Source organism: Heloderma suspectum, chromosome 1 (genome assembly GCF_057233095.1).
Source record: "Heloderma suspectum isolate Gila_16-S chromosome 1, 16-S_ref, whole genome shotgun sequence".
In the NCBI taxonomy this organism is placed as follows: domain Eukaryota; kingdom Metazoa; phylum Chordata; class Lepidosauria; order Squamata; family Helodermatidae; genus Heloderma; species Heloderma suspectum.
This window is the reverse complement of record NC_139458.1, coordinates 413,595,270-413,616,338: the sequence shown is the minus strand read 5'-3', so window position 1 is coordinate 413,616,338 and position 21,069 is coordinate 413,595,270. Positions and strand designations below refer to the sequence as shown.

Here is a 21,069-nt window from a genome sequence, read left to right as displayed (position 1 = left end):
ATTGCCATTCTCCATATGCTGCCTATTTTGCACAACTCTGTACATTATATCACCAATTTCTCCAGGAAAAGTTCACATCCTGCTTCCTGTTAAGTCTAATTGCATTAACAGCGGCACTCTATCTGGGTACACCTGTGATTATTCAGGGTATTTTAAGGCAAGGGCTAACAACGGTATTGATGCACTTTTCAAAGAACACTAGGCAAAGTTGCACAGTGTTGAGATTTCATGTCTGTGGTTCAGATCGACCTACTGATACAATATGTGCTTTCATTGGTTTTTGATGCAGATAATTTAGCCACCGGGGTTTCTGTGTTTTCATGTGCTTCCCAGTGCCACTTTCCTTGGGGTATATAAAGTACAGGAAAGATCTGTCCTTCTTGTGAATGAACTGGCAGCTCTGCTATGCTGCAGAAGGCTTTAGGCATGTACAATGCTCTGAAATCTAATATGATGAAAGGTAGCATAAGGAAATGTTTTAAACAAATGAATTCTACAAGCTAATGTGCTTATACTGCATTCACACAAGCTCTCGCGACCTGCGGGAACAGGGAGCTGGGATGAGTGCACAAGCCCTGCCTTCCCTCCGTCCCATTCTTGTCAACCTCCATATGCAGAGAGCAACTGTCTGCTGTGGAGAGACTCCACTATCCATGGAGGGTCTCCATGCAGCCTGGAATCCTGATTATCCAAGGCTCTGAATCACGCGGATAACTTCCATGGATAGAGTGCCAGTGCATTCGGCCCCCTGAAATTGGTGGCAAAACGGTCTGCCCCCCCCACCCCGGGACGGGACTTACCTTGTGCGAATGTCCCTGGCGGTGGCGGCTCCGGTGGCGGTTCGGCGGTGGTTCGGCAGCGGCAGCGGCAGCTGCGGCGGCCGGTCTTCTGACCGGCTGCCGCCGCCGCCATTTCCAAGTTAAAAAAAAAACACGTGATACGCTAGGTAAAGATTTACGTAGCCTATCACAGCTAGATTTTTAAAAAACACCGTGATAGGATACGTAAATGTTTACATAGCCTATCATGGCTGAGTGGAAAAAAAAAAAACCGCGCGTACGCAAATGGCGGTGCCCATGGGCGCCGCCATTTGCGTTTCTTATTTTGGCACGTGTAGTCTACGTAAACATTTATGTAGACTATGGCGAAAATAAGGGGAACACTATTAGAGGGTCTGGAGCTATATGCATTCCCCTTATTTTCGCCGTAGTCTACGTAAATGTTTACGTAGACTACACGTGCCAAAATAAGGAACACAAATGGCGGCGCCCATGGGCGCCGCCATTTGCGTACGCGCTTCCCCCCCCAAAGTCAGCCGTGATAGGCTACGTAAACATTTACGTAGCCTATCACGGTGTTTTTTTAAAAATCTAGCCATGATAGGCTACTTAAATCTTTACATAGTCTATCACATTTGTTTGTTTGTTTGTTTGTTTGTTTGTTTGTTTGTTTTACTTGGACATGGCAGCGGTGGCAGCCAGTCGGAAGACCGGCTGCTGCCGCCGCCGCCGCTGAACTGCCGCTGAACCGCCACTGGAGCCGCCGCCGCCAGGGACATTCGCACAAGGTAAGATCCATCCTGGGGGGGTGGCGGGGGGGTGGCAGACTGTTTCTCCACCAATTTCGGGGGGCCGAATGCGCTGGCATTCGGCCTCCCCGAGATTCATGGAGAAATTCTCTGACATCCCTATTTTTTTCACTCAGCCGTGATAGGCTACGTAAACATTTACGTAGCCTATCACGGCTGACTGCAGGGACGCAAATGGCAGCGGCTACGGCTGCCGCCATTTGCGTCCCGGGCAGCCAGGATTCGCGGCGGGAGGGATGGGGCGCCTCCCCCCCGGCCAGAATTTCGGCAGGGAGGGACGGAGCGCCTCCCCCCCGGCCAGAATTTTGGGGGGGAGGGACGGGGCGCCTCCCTCCCCTGGCCAGAATTTTTGGGGGAGGGACGGAGCGCCTCCCCCCCTCCGCGAATCAAGTTTCGGTTCAGGTAAGGGACTTTCGTACATCCCTAGCACCTCACCTTTGGCACATCTTCCTTTGGGGTCTCCAGCCCCACAGTCATCTAGAAACAGTGGACAATGCTACCCCTCCCACTGGGTTTTCCAAAGCTCATGGCAGCTGAAAAGCTCATTTGCATATGTTTAGAGCAGCCTTTCCCAACTGGTTGCTCTCTAGACATGTTGAATTACAACTCCCATAATCCCCAGCCAGCATGCCCAATGGGACTTGAACAACACATCCAAAAGGCACCAAGTTGGGGAAAGGTTCTCTAGACTAATGTTTAGTTTGGTTCATTCATGGAGAAACTGTGGTTCTTCCAGCTGACGGTCTCATTTTTGTGACTGACAGTAACATGCAAAATAACCCCACAAATTCTGGATGTATGAACATCTGGTCCAACACACCTAGGGGAAGGCTGGATTCTGTGTGGCCATATTTCAAAGGCTGCTTTAAATTTTTCAAAGGGCCAATATTTATTTTACTTATTATGTATTTATTTAGTACCATTCTAATCCACCCAAGAGCTAGTGTTCTCTAGGCGGATTACAACCACTTAAAAAAAAAGAACCAAAATGCCATTTTAAAACACAGTTAAAGATACAGAATACAATACAAATATTTAAAAGAATATAACACAAAATAATGGAAAACAAGAAACAGCGCAAGAATCGCCACAACAGCCATTGTAACCTAGAACTAAGTCTCTAATATGCCTGGGAGAAAAGACAGGACTTTGCCTGGTGCTAAAAAGATAACATTTCCCAGTAGTGATGTATGGCTGTGAGAGCTGGACTTCGGCTGAGTGCCGAAGAATTGATGCTTTCAAACTGTGGTGCTGGAGAAGACTCTTACGAGTCCCCTGGACTGCAAGGAGGTCAAATCAGTCCATCCTAAAGGAAATCAACCCTGAGTGCTCATTGGAAGGACAGATACTGAAGCTGAAGCGCAAATATTTTGGCCACCTAATGCGAAGAGGAAACTCCCTGGAAAAGACCCTGATGCTGGGAAAGATTGAAGGCAAAAGGAGAAGGGGACGGCAGAGGATGAGATGGCTAGATAGCATCACCAATGCAATGAATATGGACTTGAACACACGCTGGGAGAGAGCGGAGGACAGGAGGGCCTGGCGTGCTGTGGTCCATGGGGTCACGAAGAGTCGGGCACGACTTAACAACTGAACAACAACAACAACAAAAGATAACAGCAAAAAGATAATCGTGGTAAGGGTTGTTCCTCCACTTCTCCACCCGTCTGAACGTCCTTGTTCTCTTACAGCCACCAGGTTAGGTTCCCCACCAGGGGTTTTGGCTGGATCTAATTATTTACAGAGCTGCTTTTCAGTTCAGTACTTCAGTGTGCACATTGCCCATTTGCCTTGGGCTCCCCCCCCCCATTTAGGGCTGTACGGCTGCTGTTTTCACGGCAGCTCAGAAGAATACAATGCTGCTCTTCTGAGCTTGCTGTGAAGGGATTCTCTCTCCTGGATCGCATGACTTGAGTCTGTAAGACCCCCGTGAAACAGCTGTATGGAACTTGTTTAGTTAAGGTATTTAATCACTGAATGACCAGATTTCTTCCAGTTCCTCTGCCCACTCATCCAGCACACCCTTCATCTGTGTTCTCAATTCCCCTCCAAGGAACAATGAGTTTTGAGGCGCTCCTGGAAGAAGTGGATGGATTTGGGAAATACCAGATGCTGGCATTCTTGATGCTTTGCCTGCCCAGACTGGTTATTCCCATGGACTTCCTGCTGCACAATTTCATCTCTGCCTTTCCGTCCCAACACTGTGCCATTCCAGCCTTCACTGGCATTTCAGCCCTCAGCCAAGATGAGGTGTTCCGCGCCCGCCTCCCGAGGGAGCCCGATGGGATGCTGACCCTGCAAGATGTTTCCCAGGCCTCAGCTTCACTTGCTGGTAAATTCTTTTTGGGAGGTGCACAATGCTTCATCCACCCAGAACTGCCAGCAGGGTTGGGTCTACAATCCCTCACAGTGTGCATCGACCACGGTCACTGAGGTAAGCGCCAGTCAGTTTTGCTTTCTCCCACATTCATTTAAAAAAAAATATCTCAAGTTATTTCTATTGTGTTTATGAAGAAATGTGTGAATTTTTGGTAAGTTCTTAAAAAAAATCAGTCCATTTTTTTTTTTTGGTCACTCATCCATACAGTTTGTTTTTGATCAGGTTTCAGTTTGTTTTTCTATCAGGATTTATCCAGTTTGCACCTTTTGGACCAAACATGGACTCAGCCACAATCTGTGGTCGAAGTCCATAGACGTCTGAGCTTGCGATGTGATTCACAGACCAAAAAAAGAGCATTTGACAACATGCACACATTTGAAACTATGCATTAAAAGTGCATACTTTTGGAAAATGTGCACAGTGTGCTTTAATCAATGGGAGAAGAATGCATACGTTTCAAAGATGCGCACAATTGATGCATACATTTGGGGAAATGCACAAAAAAAATATACACGGATTTTCATGTGAACAGAGGAAAACAAAGTTCACAGTCTGATACAGATTTGAGTTGGAACGAGCTTTGAGACAGAATTTGGAGAACTTTGGCGAGTACAAGTTTTGCTGATTCGCACGTCCCTAATCCAGAGCTTGTTTGAAAAAGTGTCATCTTTACACAAAAGGGCATGATCAGTGTGGAAGGACAGAGGGGTCAGGAGCACAGAGGCATGCAACCTGCCATACCTGTGGGGCTAGAGGGAAGTTGGAGTTTGGCCAAGCAAGGCTTTATCCATCGTCCTTATTTTATTGATTCTAACCTTCCAGTGGGACCTGGTGTGTGGGAAGAAAGGCTTGAACCAAGCAATTGCCACCTTCTTCTTCACTGGCGTTACCCTTGGGGTTGTACTTTTTGGCTACTTATCTGACAGGTGAGTATGTACTTCTGTTCCCAACCTGACTTACTGTTAAGCATTGGATAGATAATACTTGGCTAAGAAACAGGTGAATTTTGAAAACCGTAAAATAGCCTTCCTCGACTTGGTGACCTCCGGCCCATCTTTCCAGTTTCCTCCCTATGCCATTTAATGTCCTACACCAATCCCCCCTAAGATTAATCTTTCCTTCAATTATTTTCCCCATAAACTCATTTACCCCCCGAGATCTCCCCCCCACCCCCCAAGATGGCTTTTCTTTTCTTTTTCGGTTTAATTTCTAACCTCACTCAATTATACCAGTTCTCCTTCAGGGTTTGTCACAAAGCTGTGCATGAGCTCTCAGTGAAAGGGAAGCAAGACCCATGCTCATGTCCTGCCCAAACACCATCACAAATGCTGAACAAAACACTAGCCACTCCATCCCTTCACCAAAGAGTCAAAGCAAAGTGCAGAGTTTTGAAAGACATAAATAGGCAGCTGCTGGCTATTAATACAGACAGTCTTCTCCATAAACCAGGCTTTTGTCTCTACCTGTCCTCTATGAAGAACAATGTGATGGTCCAGCATCATCCATAGGGACAGGTAAGGAGCAAACCCTGCAAACATCTGTGCTGGTGCATTGATGCTGGACAGAGCCCTCAGGTTCTGTATAAGAATTACTGATTCTTAGTGGATTAAAAGAGTCCTTAGTGCCCAAGTCAAAATTTTTGAGTGCACTCTCTCTCTCTCTCTCTCTCTCTCTCTCTCGTGTTTGTGTGTGTGTGTATATACACACACACACACACACACACACACACACAAATTTTGTATCTTATGGAAACTACAGCTTCAGCTAACTTGTGATGAGTTCATTTATCCACAAGAAGTCACTGTTGACTTATATTGAGAAGGATACTGGGAGGACTGGGTTAGATATTAATGCTGAAATACAGCAAGGAAACACTTCCCTCCCTCCCCGTTATGTTCTCACCACATAGCATGAAATCTCTCTTGGAAACTTTGACCATTATTAGATTATCAGGCCATTGCACAATGAATAAACATTTGTAGCTCATTTGCTGCACAGAATCTGGAGGTCTCCCCTCGAAGACGGGTTTCCTTTCTGAGCATCTTGCATTGCCCAGCATCCGAGCAGTAAAGTCTGGCTGCTGGGAAAATGTAATTCTTTCCCCAGCTAGGGGGGACACTACGATCCGGGGAGCCGTGTGCAATGTGGCTGCAACTGAGAACCACAACCGGGCGGTTGGCTGCCTTGAGCAGCTGCTGGGGCTACAGCACCCCAGAGGGCCTCTTCCACTGCTGCTGCACAGTAAGAGAAGCCACTGCCACCTGCCCCCTCGCCATGCAGTGGCGACGACTGGGACCCCCCCAGTGGCCCCCCCTCATCTTCATTTTGACTCCCCCTGCAGCAGCAGCAGCTCCTCTTCCTGGAGCAGGGCGCAGAAGCTCAGTCCCAGAGCCCCAATCTGGCCCACTGGGGGTCCCAATCCAGCCCTCCGCAGGTTGCCCATCAGGTCCTGCCCTTTCCCCTGGCCCCACTCCCTTTCCTCCAGCCACCAGTACTTCAGTGGTTTCCCAGCTTTCCTGCAGTTTCCCCCCCATTCCGAAAGGTTGGAATGCCTCTCCTAAGGCTTCCTTGGTGGCAGTCAGCGCTTTAAGCTACAATATCATTGGTATTTGGGGGCCCACCCCTTCTGCCTTCAGCCCCTCTCGCCCCTGGGATGCAGCCCAGGAGCTTTTCCGGAATGGAGTTGGGCCCTCGGGCTGAAAGAGGTCCTGCAGCCCTGCCCGAGAGGGAGAACGCAGGCGGGGGCCGCTTCTCCTTGCCACTACTCTTCACTCACCCGAATAAGAGACTAGTGGGTTTCTCATCGGACAGCATCTTACCAAGTCCATTCTCCCAAATCTAGAGCTGCCCCTCTACCTATTGGCCCGTGCCTATCCGTTGCACAAATTCTCCCATCCTGTGCTATGTTCTAACCTTAACATCAGTGCTGAGCTTCCAACAAAGAAGGTCTTACAGGAATTTCACCCCTGGAATCTTTACACTTTGCTTTTAGACTTTAGCTAAGCTCAGTGTAAATGTGAACCTGATATGGGGATTCTCCAGGCCAGTCAGTTTCAGGTCTTGCATTGGCTCTGATGAACATAAGAAGAGCCCTGTTGGATCAGACCAAGGGTCCATCCCGTCCAGCATTCCGTTCACACAGTGGCCAACCAGCTGTCGACCGGGAACCCACAAGCAGGGCATCAGTGCAACAGCACCCTCCCACCCATGTTCCCCAGCAACTGGCTCTTGGTTTTGTTTTGGGCTTTTTTGTTGTTAGCTGAAACCTTCTGCTCTGGTGTGTGTGGCTTTGTGGGGGGGGGACAGGGAGGCGGGGGCAGCCTTCCCCCTAAGAAGACTACCCCTTCCCATCCATGATCTGTGGACTGGGTACTGCATTGTTGTTTATGAGTCAGAACTTGCAGACCAGTTCCACAAAGGCTAAATGCAGTAGAACCGATAATCTACACAAAGCTATGAAATACTGTACTGTACAATGACCCAAGAAGCAAAGAGCCTGCAGAGAGAGGCTGCCATTTCTTTCATCACTACTACAGTGCTTTCAATTAGCAAACTGCTTTTTACAATCTTTTATATACATTTGCTGTCATAACAATGACCCTGCAAAGTAGATCACTATCACTCCCATTTTATATATTGGGTAGACAACCTGAGACATGGTCATTTGCTAAAGGGAGCAGATGCAGTCCATGGCAGAGAGTCCACTTTTTGGAAATCAAAATCCAGCTCTCTGCCATTGGAGCATGTTAGCTCTCACACTACCTCCCTCCTGTTTCCCAAGCACTCTTAGGAGAAGACAAAGCTAGAGTGTGTGAATGACACAGGAAAAGGGATGCTGGAGAAATCTGTTTGGGGGTGGAGTTCAATGAGTCTCACCTGGGAAGGACTTTCTTATGTCATTCTGTTTGCTCTCTGTGGAAGGAAAACTGTTGCTATGTTCTTTTTTTAACGCCTCCCCCCCACCCCGATTTGGCCAATGAAGTATGCTTCTGCTCTCTTTCTTTGTCACGATGCTCTTCGGGACCATGTCTGCATTTTCAGTGTCCTAGCTGATGTTTGTCATCATGACGTCACTTTGTGGCGTGGGGCTCACAGGCATTTCTATCATCTCTATGATATTAGGTGAGTTAAAATGCATGGATTGCCATGCCAGGCCTGCCTCGATTAAGAATCCAATCCGTGTTGGCTGGGAATGGCAGGAGTTGGGGTCCGACATCTCTGGGGGGCACCAGGTTGGGGAAGGATGGGATGCACCATTCTGGCACAACTGCTGAGGCAAATCCCAAACATCCCCATGCCTATGGATTTCCCTCTACTGGGTGTTGTCTATCAGCTGGACAGGGAATACCGCCTCCCCCCTCTCACTCTCTCTCTCTCTCTCTTTCATGCCTTCTTGGACTGGTGATGCATTAATCAGGTATCTCCCTAGGTGCTCCCTGCCTACATATTATTTACTTCAAAGCCCTTCGGCACTCCTGACTGGGGGATTCTTCTCTACTTGTCAATCCCCCCCCCCACTATGGTAGGGGTGGAAAACTTGTGGTCCTCCAGATGTTTTGGCCTACAACTCCCATCATCCCTCACCTTTGGCTGCGCTGGCTAGGGCTGAGGGAAGTCATAGGCCAAACATCTGGAGGGCCACCAGTTGGCCACCCCTGCACTATGGAGATAAAGTGGGGCTGTCTTCCCTATGATTGCTGCCATCCACTTTTCCTCAGTTGGACCAGGAGCGATCCATGTGCTCACATGTAGGTTATTGTACCTCTCTTTTGGAGTGAATAAGTGTAGGATTATTGAGAGCGGGGTGGGCAACCTGCAGCCCTAGAGCTGCATGCAGCCCCTGGCCTAATTCCAAAAGCCCTCTGCAAGTGATCAGTTCATACGTCTGGCAAGAGCTGTCTGTCCCTCTCCTGGCAGCCTGCTGTGTGGGGGGAAAGTGGGGAAGAAAAAAGAAGGGAGCAGGAGAGAAAAGATAGTAGGAGAGAGAGAGAGAGAGGGAGAGAGAGAAGGGACTTTGGTCCTGCCCACCGTTGGCTTTAGCTTGGCAAACTGCTACCATATGCCCTGTGACAGATTCCAACCTCCCTGTCCCTGAGGGAGAGCAGTCCTCGACAGAAAAAAGGTTCCCGACTGCCCTGGTATGTCTGGATCAGGCTTAGCTTTAGGTTAAACTAAGGGGCAACCGAAAGCAAGTCAATGAACAGGTAACAGTCAAAGGCACAGCTCTAGCAGGCAAGAGGGAGGGTTCCAAGAGAGAGGTCTGAAGAGCAGCCAAGGTCAAAACACAGATCAGCAGTCAGCTACAATATGCAGTCCAAGAAGCAGAGTCAAGCAGGAGTCCAAGGTCAGTAGTAGCACAAAGGTTCGATCACAGGGCAAGGTCAGAAGTACAAGGTGCCGGAGCTGTCAGAAGACGTTTCCAGCAATGGCTAGACTAATATTGCAGGCTAATATTGCCAAAGCTTCCTGAGCTCAGCTGCAGTTTGCTACAGGCCTTGCTCCTGAGTCCCATCCTCTTGAGGAGTCCTTCTTTCTGTTCAAGCACTTCTTCTTAAAGAAGCCCTACTGGCCTGCCTCTTGAGGCAACAACACGCTCAGGGGCTAGGTGCTTGCCAGCCTCCCACTCAGAGGCGGAACTCCTGCCTCCTGTGGTAACAGAACCATGGTCATCTCCCCTGAGGGCCCAGGCTCCCCCAGGTCTCCTGAGACAGGTGGCTTGGTGCTGGCCATCTTTGGGAGCTCTAGATCCTCCTCAGAGAAGGATTCCTCCAGTGGGAGAATATCTGTTGTTGTTGATGTTCAGTCATTAAGTCGTGTCCGACTCTTCGTGACCCCATAGACCACAGCACACCAGGCCCTCCTGTCCTCCGCTCTCTCCTGGAGTGTGCTCAGGTTTGTATTCATTGCATCGGTGGCGCTATCTAGCCATCTCATCCTCTGCCGTCCCCTTCTCCTTTTGCCTTCAATCTTTCCTAGCATCAGGGTCTTTTCCAGTGACTTTTCTCTTCACATTAGGTGGCCAAAATATTTGAGCTTCAGCTTCAGTCTCTGTCCTTCCAATGAGCACTCAGGGTTGATTTCCTTTAGGATTGACTGATTTGACCTCCTTGCAGTCCAGGGGACTCGTAAGAGTCTTCTCCAGCACCACAGTTCGAAAGCATCAATTCTTCGGTGCTCAGCCTTCCCTATAGTCCAGCTCTCACAGCCATACGTTGCTACTGGGAAAAACATTGCTTTGATTATATGAACCTTTGTCGGCAAGGTGATGTCTCTGCTTCTTACTATGCTGTCTAGGTTTGCCATAGCTTTCCTCCCCAGGAGCAAGCGTCTTTTAATTTCATGGCTACAGTCACTGTCTGCGGTGATCTTGGAGCCCAAGAAAATAAAATCTGTCACTGCTTCCATTTCTTCCCCTTCTATATGCCAGGAAGTGATGGGGCCAGATGCCATGATCTTTGTTTTTTTAATGTTGAGTTTCAAACCAGCTTTTGCACTCTCCACTTTCACCCTCAACAAGAGGCTCTTGAGATCCCCTTCGCTTTCTGCCATTAGGGTGGTAACGTCTGCTTATCTGAGGTTGTTGATAATTCTCCCGGCAATCTTAATTCCGACCTGTGATTCATCCAACTCGGTGTTGGATGAATCAATTGGGTACTCCTTTCCCAATTTTGAACCACTCTGTTGTTCCATGTCTGGTTCTTACTGTTGCTTCTTGACCCTCGTACAGGTTTCTCAGGAGACATGTTCCATGTCTGGTTCTTACTGTTGCTTCTTGACCCTCGTACAGGTTTCTCAGGAGACAGGTAAGGTGGTCTGGTACTCCCATCACTTTAAGAATTTGCCACAGTTTGTTGTGATCCACACAATCAAAGGCTTTAGCGTAGTCAATGAAGCAGAAATAGACGTTTTTCTGGAATTCTCTTGCTTTCTCCATGATGCAGCGAATGTTGGCGATTTGATCTCTAGTTCCTCTGCCTCTTCGAAACCCAGCTTGTACTTCCGGTAGTTCTATGTATTTATGAGGAATGGACACAGAGAAGGCAGTGTATGCGTGTGCCACAAATCTATGCACCAAAAACAACAATGTGCCTCATGGCACCTTAAAGACTAGCCCAGTTTTTATGGCATAAGCTTTTGTGGATTAAAGAGTTCACTTCATCAGATGCATGATGTGTTACCTCGGCCTTCCCCGATGTGTGCCCTCCAGATGTTGTGGACTACAACTCTAGTTAGCCCCAGCCAGCATGGCCATTGGCACAGATAATAGGAGTTGTAGTCCACAACATCTGGAGGGTACCACAGTGGGAAGGGCTGTGTTATCCTGAGTTACTGGTATGGGGGTGGGGGTGGAGTGGGGAATTGTAAACAGTGAAGTCAGAAAGTACAGACAGTAATAATTAGGTCATTAACTGTGGCCATTCATGAAACAGTTGTTGGTGATAAAACAGACATCCTGGCATTGGTAAGCTCATTACCACATGTAGTGTGATAACAACAACACCTGTATCCTGATTCAAAGCACAGGTGATAGGATTACGCCTCTTTGGTGTACTGTAATTCAGTGGTTTCACATCACAGTCTCCCTTTTAAGTTCCATTGCTCAAGAACGGCCACTTTAAGGTCAGTCATACAATGTCCTGGAAGGCTGAAATGTTCCCACACTGGTTCCTGAATCATGATGTCAGCTTTGTGTCTATTCATTCTTTTGCATAGGATACCCACGTGTGTTAATTAGCTTACCAATGCTGCGATGTTTGTCTTATCATCACCAACTGTCTTTGTGAGCGGCCACTGTTAAAAACGTAATCACCCCATCCATACTTTTTGCATTTCATTTCCCCCTCACCTCACTGTTTATAATCCACCCCCACAAACAGTCTGTGTGTCTTTGTCTATGTCTATGTTTATGTCTATACCAGGTTAACACTTCATATACCTGACGAAGTGGACTGCATCCCCAAACGCTTATGCCAGAATACACGTGTTAGTCTTTAAGGTGCCACAGGATTTGGTGTTGATTTTGCTGCAGCAAACTGGCATGACTGTTCCTCTAGACATTGATGTGGGTCTCCATTTTTTCACCCATATGAGTGTATTTCACAGGGCTGGTGTCAAGGGTAGGCATGGTGGGGGGCACTTGTTGAGGGCCCACACCCCAGCAGGGCCCCACTGACAAGAGCCCCCTGGACTTGCTCCTCCTCTTCACCATTGCAACCTGTTTGTCGTCCCCCCCCCGCCCCCGCTCTGGCCCAGACAGTGGCGTTGGTGAGAAAAAGGAACAGGAGATGCCGCTGCCCACGTGCTCACTGGCTCTCCGCCTCTCAAGCAAGCAAATAGTAGCAAGATGAGAAAGAGGATGAGGAACCAGAGCGACTTGTGACAACGGTGGTGAGAAAGTGGACTCAGGGAGGGAGGGGGCCCGTAGAGGGGGCCTTGCCCAAACCTGGAGCCGGCACAGTTTTCACCAAGAGAATCTTAATCCCAGACTCGTACACCTGCCTCATAGCCTAGGAAATAGCGAACATCTCCTCCGATAATATAATGATGCAGTGTAGCCTCTGGAAAACAGACTACAAAAGCCTGAGAGGTACTCGTCTGTTCCTTTGCGGCGTGTGTAGGTCCTACAGAAGACGATGACCGTGGGTGAGTCGAGGACCTCTTTCTACTGGCACATGGTGATGACTCCCAAGCTGAGGAAGATCACACTGTATTCTGCTACTGTATGGTATGAACATTGCTCCCTGAGATACAAATGGTTGACTGAACTTACTTCCAGCATTTGAAAGAAAAGGAAGATAGCTCTTGTTGCTTGAAGTTGTTGCAACTAACTGTAGTGGGAATTAGAATGCACAGTAACTCTTTTCCCCCTCAGGAAAGGCTTTCCTTTGTGTGCAGCAGATTAGATATGTTTATTGTCTTATTTGATCACATATAAAATTGTGTAATAACAACTAAGACTAACACATTTATTGTGGCATAAGATTAATATATAAAATATATATTTGCATATATGTATGTATGTGTGTGAGTGTGTGTGTGTGTGTGTATACAACACATACACATACATGGGGTGTAGGGAGAAGGGTGAAATGTTAGCATTGAGGTCAGAGGAGAATGAAATGCAAGAAATAGAGATGGTGATGATGATTTACGTGATGTTAAAGCTTAGATGTATGTAAAATAATTGCAGTGGCTATTCAGAAAGCAGCGTTTCTGAATAGCCACTGTGTGACTGTGGCTGGATCAGATGTCTCTAGGAACGGGTGCAGTTGGTGCACCAGCCTCAGCTGTGCAAATGCACTCCTGGCCACTGCTGAAACCTGGGCACCCAGGCTCAGGCCAAGTCTAAGAGCTCCCAAACTGTGAACCTGAGTCTCCAGGGGGAGTGTAACTCCATCCAACACAGGTTGAATCCCCATCTTCTGATTTGCCTCTGGACTGACCAAAAGCACTTCTGTCTTGTCTGGATTAAGCTTCAATTTGTTTGCCCTCATCCAGTCCATCATCACCATCATCATTATATTTATTTATATCCCTCCTTTTCCCCAATACTGGGACTCAAGGCGGCTTTACAACATTAAAACGTATACAATTAAAACCTATAAATAGAAATAGAAATACCAATGTACAAAAGTTTAAAATATAATTAAATCATCAGTATTAAAATTGTAAAAATATCAAAACATTAAAAGACAACAAGAAAAATAGTATCCATCTGTCATATTTTCACAGGTCCAGACTAGTTATCCCCAAAGGCCTGCTGGAACAAAAAAGTGTTTACATGCCTATGAAAGCATATCAAGGAGGGTGCCACTCTCGCCTCCCTGGGAAGGGAGTTCCAGAGCTTTGAGGCAGCCACCGAGAAGGCCCTCTCCTGCGTTCCCACCAGGCGTGCCTGTGATGATGGCGGGATAGCGAGAAGCGCTTCCCCTGAAGATCTCAGGGCACGAGTAGGCTCATAAGGGAGAATACGGTCTTTCAGATAACCTGGACCCGAGCTGTATAGGGCTTTATAGGACATGATCAGCACTTTGAATTGTGCCCGGAAACAGACTGGGAGCCAGTGAAGCTGTTTTAACAGGGGAGTTGTATGCTCCCTGTAACAAACCCCAGTCAGCAGTCTGGCAGCAGCTCTTTCAACCAGCTGAAGTTTCTGAACGCTCTTCAGAGGCAGCCCCACGTAGAGCGCGTTACAGTAATCCAGACGGGATGTAACTAAGGCATCTGTCACCATGGCCAAGTCAGGCATCTCAAGGAACGGGCGCAGCTGGCGCACTAGTGTTAACTGTGCAAACGCACTCCTGGCCACCACCAAAACCTGGGCATCCAGGCTCAGGACTGAACCCAGAAGTACACCCAAGCTGCGAACCTGTGTCTTCAGGGTGAGTGTAACCCCATCCAGCACAAGCTGAATCCCTATTCCCTGATCTACCTTACGACTGAAAGATCACCAACATCAGGCACCGATTTAGAACCAGAACAGCTTCCTTGGATTTAGACAGAATGGAGAGATAGAGTTGAGTGTCATCAGCATACTAGTGATGCTGAACTCCCAAACTCTGGCCATCTCTCCCACCAGTTTAGTGTATATGTTAAATAGCAGTTGCTGATGGTTTGATGGTTTCCCGGCTTTTGTGCAGATTTCCCTCCATTCTAAAAGGTTGAAACGCCTCTCCTAAGGCTTAGTTCCTGGCAGAAAGAGCTGTAAGCTGAAATATGCTTGCACTTTCGGTATTTTGCCTTCAGCCCCTTTTGCCTTCAGCCCCACCCACCACTGGAATGCATCCCCCAACAGCTTCTCCAAAATGGAATTTGGCCCGTGGGCTGAAAGATGTTTGACACCCCTGGTATAACTGGCCTCCTGTTTGCCTTGCAGGTTTGGTGTCCCATTCACCTATTATGGCATCAGTCTAAACGTCAGTGGCTTTAGCTTGGACCCGTACATGATGCAGTTTATCTTTAGGGCCATTGAAATCCCTGCCAAACTCAGAGTGTATTTTGTCCTGGGTCATGTGGGATGCAGGCGCTGCCAGACGTAGTCTCTGATTGCTGTGGGATCACTGATTGCACTGAATGTGGCCATCCCTGCAGGCGAGAGGTTCTTCTCGCCCACCCTCCCCCAACCTGGTACCTTACCAATGTTTTGGACTACAGCTCTCATCATCCTTGACTATGGGCCATGCTGGCTGGGGCTGATGGGAGTTGTCATCTGGAGGGTACCAGGTTGGGGAAAGTGTCATCTACCCTAACTGGCATCAGCTCTCCGGGGTTTCAGGCAGAGATGATCTTTCCCTGATCCTCTGTAACAGGGGAAGCCAAGGGTGGAGCCTGGGACTTCCTGCGTGCGGAGGGTATGCTTTGGACCCGCCCAGGTCCACTTACTTCACTTACATCAGAGGCTGCTTTCAGTGATGACTTACTCCACAGCCCTGAAAAGGCAGAGGGTCTAGGCAACCTGATGCTCTCCAGATGTTTTCAACTAGAACCCCCATCAGACCCAGCCAACATGGCCAATGGTCAGGAATTCTGGGAGTTGTCTTCTGAAACATCTGGAGGACACCAGGTTGCCTGTCTCTGGTCTACAGTCTAGGGGTGGGGAGCCTTTTTCCTGTGGAGGGGGGATGCAGCTTAAATAAGCCATGCTGGGCTGCGGTGATCATGCAAACCAGCCTACATCAGCGGGTGGGAAGCCTTGTCAATTCCACCATGTTTACGTAGCCTATCATGGCCGACTTAAAAAAAAACAAAAAAACCACGTGCATACACAAATGGCGTACATCAGAATTGATGTACATCAGAAATTGATGTACATCAGAAATGGCGCATCAGAATTGATGTGCACACTTTTCTTTTTTCTTTTTATTGACTATATTTCAGTTGCCAAATGGTCTCTTCCCCGCCATATGTACACTGGCAGAACATTGGATCTCAGCCCACCTCATGTCTGACAGACATGTCCTGTAGCTCCTGGCCATCATGGGCCATTAATGTTAATGTTCTCTTTCTTGGTATGCCACTCACCCTCTCCTTTACGTCTTTGTCACACACACACACACACACACACACACACACAATCAGTGGTGTAGTGGTAAAGATTGAAGGGCAGGCACTCACCATGACAGCCCCCATAGCCACGCCCCCAAGGAGAGTCCAAAACCTCAGGCAGCTGTGTTGGTGCCGATCAACAAACCAGTCCTAGGAGTCTCTGCCTCCACCAGGGGCAGGTCTTTTGCAGAGCTGATGGGTCTTAATTGCCGTTCAAGCCAAGGCCACCCCGAAATATTTACATCGCAACAAGGAGCAAGATGTTGTGGCTGGGAAATTTCTTCCCCACAAACCATTATGCAGCTCTCAGAGGGAATTCGGGGGTGGGTTGGGGGGAGATGACGTCAGCGCCCTGCTACCCCAAAAGTGCCTGCACCATGTCCCTGGGAGACCTGGGTCCACTACACCACTGGATGCAGTGGAAGCCATTCTCAGAGCAGCCGTCCACGGAGCAAGAGCGGTCCGGCCACATCCAGAGGGCTGGATGCTGCTGCTGCTGCGGGCTGCGTGGAATGAGGCCGAGGGTCACAGGTCGAGAAGGAAGAGCGTTTCTCTGGAGCGGTCACTTGCATCATTGCATTGGTTGAGTCGCACCTCCTGTTGTTACTTCATCAGAGCATGGACATGTCCATTCAGCTGTGGCCATCTTGGGGAGCCTCCTTCACTACTGTCTTCCTATATACAGCTGAACTTTACCTCACTGTACTCAGGTAAGGGGCTGAGCCACCAATCCAGCCCACAGGCCACATGTTTCCAGAGGGTTGGGGCTGGAAGAATCAAGCCCACCCCCTCAGTTGGACAACTTCTTAGGGGGGGCGACGTTTTGGTCATTGTAAGTGCACCTTGGAAAAGAAGGAAAGATTCCTCCTGTGCAAGCACCGAGTCACTGCTGACTCCTAGAGGGATGCTGCTCGCGCTGGCATTTTCATGGCAGACTATGGTGGGGTGGTTTGCCATTGCCTTCCCCAGTCATGACCACCTTTCCCCCAGCAAGCTGGGTACTCATTTTACCGACCTCGGAAAGATGGAAGGCGGAGTCGACCTGAGCCGGCTACCTGGGACCCGGCTTCTGCTGGGATCAAACTCAGGTTGTGGGGAGAGTTTTGGTTGCAATACTGCTGCCTGCCACTCTGTGCCACACGAATGCACCTTACCTGCCTTATATTCAGATTTGGATAGCTCCTTTAGAGTTCTGGCTGGCCCTGACTGAAACCCAGAATGGATACACAGCCCCACTGAAATCGGAGTCACCAGCCTCCACTGCCTTATTGTTATCTCTGATCACTGGTTGGAGATAGCATGGGGATTCCCCTTCAAGTACTGCATGCAGTGACACTGGATTATTAGAGGGACTTGGCTGACACCTGGAGGAACTCCCTTTCTCTGCCATGCCTTTCTCTGCATGGAGAAAGGTAAAATGGGCATGGTGGGGTAGATGATGTCCTTGGAGAGGGCTGGGCTTTGGGGCAGGGCCCTTCCCCTGATGTCATCCAGCCCACTGGATTGATCTCAGGGGGAGGCAATCTGGTCCCTAGTCCAAAAAAGGTTCCCCACCCCTGGATTATAGGAAGTTCCCTTATATTGAGTGGGGACCTCATTCCATCTAGCCCAGTATTGCCGACCCTGACTGGTAGCAACTCTCCAGGCTTTCAGGCAGGATTCCTCCCTAGCCCTACCTGGACATGCCAGGGATCGAACCTGGGGTGGTCTGCATGCAAAGCATGTGCTCTACCACTGAGCTACAGACCCTCCCCTTCAAAGGAGGAGGTTTGCTAGCAATACCTCTTGGCCCTTGCTGTCTTTGCAGACAACGCAGCATTGGCTGCTGTTCGTTTGTGGCACGGAGTGCCAGCTCCATGGCTCCTCTGGTCATGTTACTGGATGGCACCTGGAGACACCTCCCACCCATGATATCCAGTGTGGTGGCACGTGGCAGGGCTGTCTGGGATGGTGGCCTTTTTGCTAATGGAAACCACCAATGTCAAGTTGCCAGAGACTATTAAAGATGTGGAAGAGGATGGGTGAGTGACCCAGGCACACAATGTTCCCTGGCAAGTAACACTGATACGTTTACTTGCCTCAAAAAAGGGGTGCAGTTGGATATCGACCTGTTACTATCATTTCTCCACTGGTGGGAGAGAGTCCTATCTCCATTCCATTTCTGAGTGCAATTCAAAGTTCTGGCTGCTTTCCTTGAACGCTCTGCTTGGCTTTGGACTCAGGCACCTGATGGAACGTTTGCTCTTGTACCAACCTGTGCATATATTGACATCATCTTCAGAGGGTGTCCTCCGGATGCCCCCACATTCTGAGGTACAACAGGTGGCAACCAGAGATGGGGACTTCTCGATGGTGGTGCCCCATTTATGAAATTCTTCCCCCAGGGAAATTTGCTTGGTGCCAACATTCCTATACATTTGGTGCCAGCTGAAGAAGTTTACATTTCCCCAGGCTGTATAAGTAGTAATAGAAGTAGTAGGTGTTGTTGTTTTGACCACTTTGAGTTGGATCCGGACTTAGTCATGCCTAGACCAGACCCACTGAAATCAAAGGGACTTGAGTTAGTCATGACTAGTTAAGTCCCATTGATTTCCATGGGTCTACTCTAAGTGTGACTAAGTTGTGATCCAACCCACTGTATTTTATTTTGATTTTTGGATTAAAAAAATAAACTACCCTGGGAGCATGCTGAAGGGTAGTATATAAATATCTTGAGAAAGAAAGAGAATGAATGAATGAATGAGAGAGAGAGAGAGAGAGAGAGAGAGAGAGAGAGAGAGAAAGAAAGAAAGAAAGAAAGAAAGAGAATGAATGAAAGAAAGAAAGGAAGGAAGGAAGGAAGGAAGGAAGGAAGGAAGAGAAAGAAAATGAAAGGAAATGAATGAATGAAAGGAAGAGAAATAAGGAAATTGAAAGGAAGAGAAAGAAAGAAAGAAAAAATGAAAGAGAGAAAGAGAGAGAGAGAGAAAGAGAGAGAGAGAGAGAGAGAAAGAAAGAAAGAAAGAAAATGAAAGAAAGGCATCCACACATAATAAAATGACACCCATTGGCACCATGCTGGTTTCAACTTCAGTTTTGAACCCTGTACACCAGAAGTCTCCAACATGATGCCTGGGGGCACCACTGTGCCCGTGGATGATTCTCTTGGTGCCACCAGAGCCATTCCTGATTTTTATTATATTAAGTTTTAAAAAATTAATTTTGTTCAAATTGGGAGGTGTGCATGCTGCAGTGAAGTTCTGTCCTCCAGTTCCATCTTTATTCGGGCTGTTGGGAGGATAAAATGAGGGTGGGGGTGGGGAGAAGAAGAATCATGTTCGCCACGTTGAGCTCCTTGGATATAAATCTAATAATGTAATAATAATTAAAATATAATATTACAGTTGTTGTTGTTGTTCTTGTTGTCATTATTATTCTCTGTAGGCCTGGAGGAATCCAAGTAGACATTGCTATTTGTGACCCCTGAGCAGCTTCTGATCTCTCAGTGACCAGAAACCCCAAGGTTGTATCCTCTTGTCTTTTTCTTTTTCAGAAACAAAACATTTTTGGGAACCCAAGTGCATGAACAAAGTGAGGACGGCATCATTGCGCTTGGGATGATGAGTCAAATGAGCACAGATGCTCCACTGTCTGTGCAACAGGAAGCCAACGACGACTGTGATAGGAAACAACAAGATCAGTATGCATTGTAAGCCAAAGGAGTGGACGCTTCTGGATGTTAGTAAAAAGAAAGAAAGAAAGAAAGAAAGAAAGAAAGAAAGTCAGATATAATGGAACGAGGTGCCAATTGGAACTGACATGCAATAACAGGGTAACTTTGCTTTGAAATTAAGTGCCACTGTATGAGATTTTCTTTTCTTTTCAATTTTGGGAGGTGGGGGGAAGTGACTGATGCCAATCTTATTTTCCTTGTGTTACTTCATGTCTGGCAGCAAGTTGTGTGTGTGAGCAAGGATGCAAAAGCCCCAAGAATCCGAGCACTGCTCTACCTCCCATGTCTTCCCTGCCATTCATTCCCCCCAGTTGCCACCACCATCTTGGTTACTTTTCTCCTTGCAGTAATTTATGAGTTTGTGAATTTGGGCTGCTTTCCATGGTTCAGATGAATTCAAATGATGGTGTTGAAAGACCTTCATTGGCTTCCATTATGTTTTAGGGTGAAATTAAAAGTGCTGGTCTTGATCTAAAACTCCCTAAATGGCCTGGTACCAGGGTATCTGAAGGACCCCTCCCTCAAATGAACCTAAATGTGTATACTGAGATCATCAGTTCAAGTTTACACCAGGTGTCTCCACCACCCAGGGCCTTCTCTGTTGTGGCACCCATATTTTGGCATGCCCACCACAGACATGTTCATCTGGTGCCCACCGTACTATCCATTGGATACTACTTGTGGGGATGATGGGAGTTGTAGTCCAACACATCTGGAGGGTGCCAGCTTGCAGAAAGCTGTCCTAGGGAAACAGGGGAGAGTGAGATGCTCCAGAAGAAAAACATTGGCAGAAGGACAGAGCCTGTGGGCCATACATGATTTCGGTCTATAGTGTCATAGGAGCATAAGAAGAGTCATGCTGGATCAGGTCAAGAGTCCATCTAGTCCAGCATTCTATTCACACAGTGGCCAATGAGCTGCCTGTGAGAAACCCACAAGCAGGACACGAATGCAACAGCACCCTCCTGCCCATGTTCCCAGCAACTGGTGTCAAATGACAGTGAGCTGAATGGGCTTGTGTTTAACTTTGGGGGACAAGAACTGGAACAGCAAGACCACATAGCCTATTTCCAGCTTGATTGCTGGCAGCATCAAAGATTATTTAGTCAACCAGTAAGACATGTTGCTGTGTTAAACATTCTCCTACCCCCTAACGCAGCGCCTGCATCTTTTTTTCTGGACACCTTTCTCTCCTTTTCTGCCCCAGTGATTGCAATTCAGCTCACACCGAACTCTATCCAGAGGTCCGTTGGCTCAGCTCCTGCTCGTGAAGGGGCAGATGCTTGATCTTCATCTCAAAGTCCACAAAGACAGCAGCGTGAAAAGCCATGGCATCCTGCTCTT

At 48.0% G+C, this 21,069-nt stretch overlaps 1 pseudogene; it reads left to right on the top strand.

Annotated features, from left to right (window-relative positions):
* Positions 1-3,646: 3,646 nt before the first annotated feature.
* LOC146360170 (solute carrier family 22 member 7-like) lies at positions 3,647-20,996 on the top strand (annotated as a pseudogene).
* The last annotated feature ends 73 nt before the right edge of the window (positions 20,997-21,069 follow it).